The following is a 1,960-nucleotide window of genomic DNA, read 5'->3' on the forward strand; positions in this document are numbered from 1 at the left end:
ACAATAAAATAAATAAATAAACAAAACAAAAACAGCCTCATAGATACAGAGAACAAATTGATGACTGCCAGATTGGAGGGGAGTTGACACTGGGTGAAAGAGATGAAGGGATTAAGAAGTAAAAATTGGGTTTTTTTTGTTTTTTGGTTTTTTTGCAGCGGGTTTGCTGCCAGAACACAGGTGTTGCAAAAACCACCATTACTAAATCAAAGCCAAAATGGGAAAGGAAAAGACTCACATCAATATTGTGGTCATTGGACATGTAGATTTTGGCAAGTCTACCACTACTGGTCATCTGATCTACAAATGTGGTGGGATCGACAGAAGAATCATTGAAAAATTTGAGAAGGAGGCCGCTGAGATGGGCAAGGGCTCCTTCAACTGTGCCTGGGTCTTGGATAAACTTAAAGTTGAATGTGAGCATGGTATCACCATTGATATCTCCCTGTGGAAATTTGAGACCAGCAAGTATTATGTGACCATCATCAATGCCCCAGGACACAGACTTTATAAAAAACATGATTACAGGCACATCTCGGGCTGACTGTGCTGTCCTGATTGTTGCTGCTGGTGTTGGTGAATTTGAAGCAGGTATCTCCAAGAATGGGCAGACCCATGAGCATGCCCTTCTGGCTTACACACTGGGTGTGAAACAGCTAATTGTTGGTGTTAACAAAATGGATTCCACTGAGCTACCCTACAGCCAGAAGAGATACAAGGAAATTGTTTAAAAAGTCAGCACCTACATTAAGAAAATTGGCTACAACCCTGACACAGTAGCATTCATGCCAATTTCTGGTTTGAATGGCGACAACATGCTGGAGCCAAGTGCTAACATGCCTTGGTTCAAGGGATGGAAAGTCACCCGTAAAGATGGCAACGCCAGTGGAATCACACTACTTGAAGGTCTGGATTGCACCCTGCCACCAACTCATCCAACTGACAAGCCTCTGCGTCTGCCCCTCCAGGATGTCTATAAAATTGGTGATATTTGTACTGTCCCTGTGGGTCGAGTGGGGACTGGTGTTCTCAAACCCAGCATGGTGGTCACCTTTGCTCCAGTCAATGTTACAACTGAAGTAAAGTCTGTTGAAATGCACCATGAAGCTTTGAGTGAAGCTCTTCCTGGGGACAATGTGGGCTTCAATGTCAAGAATGTGTCTGTCAAAGATGTTCGTCGTGGCAATGTGGCTGGTGACAGCAAAAATGATTCACCAATGGAAGCAGCTGGCTTCACAGCTCAGGTGATTATCCTGAACCATCCAGGCCAAATCAGTGCTGGACATGCTCCTGTTCTGGATTGTCACACAACCCATATTGTTTGCAAATTTGCTGAGCTGAAGGAGGAGATCGATCGTCGTTCTGGGAAAAAGCTGGAAGATGGCCCAAAGTTTTTGAAATCTGGTGATGCTGCCATCGTTGATATGGTTCCTGGCAAGCCCATGTGTGTTGAGAGCTTCTCTGACTATCCTCCTCTGGGCCACTTTGCTGTTTGTGACATGAGACAGACAGTTGCTGTGGATGTCATCAAAGCAGTGGACAAGAAGACAGCTGGAGCTGGCAAAGTCACTAAGTCTGCCCCGAAAGCTCAGAAGGCTAAATGAATATTATCTCCAACACCTGCCACCCCAGTGGTGGAAGAACAGTCTCAGAACTGTTTGTCTCAACTGGCCATTTAAGTTTAATAGTAAAGGACTGGTTAATGATTACAATGCATCGTAAAACCTTCAGAAGGAAAGGAGAATTTTGTGGACCATTTTGTGTGTGTGTGTGTGTGTGTGTGTGTGTGTGTGTGTGTGTGTGTGTGTGTGTGTGTGTGTGTGTGTGTGTGTGTGTGTGTGTGTGTGTGTGTGTGTGTGTGTGTGTGTGTGTGTGTGTGTGTGTGGCATTTAAGTTATTAGTTTTTAAAATCAGTACTTTTTAGTAGAAACAACTTGACCAAAATCTGTCACAGAATTTT

At 44.0% G+C, this 1,960-nt stretch overlaps 1 pseudogene; it reads left to right on the forward strand.

Annotated features, from left to right (window-relative positions):
- The first annotated feature begins 217 nt into the window (after window positions 1-217).
- Window positions 218-1,627, forward strand: LOC150001946 (elongation factor 1-alpha 1 pseudogene; annotated as a pseudogene).
- The last annotated feature ends 333 nt before the right edge of the window (window positions 1,628-1,960 follow it).

The sequence above is a fragment of the Furipterus horrens genome, unplaced genomic scaffold, assembly GCF_987537825.1.
Source record: "Furipterus horrens unplaced genomic scaffold, mFurHor1.1.pri manual_scaffold_9, whole genome shotgun sequence".
Taxonomy (NCBI): Eukaryota; Metazoa; Chordata; class Mammalia; order Chiroptera; family Furipteridae; genus Furipterus; species Furipterus horrens.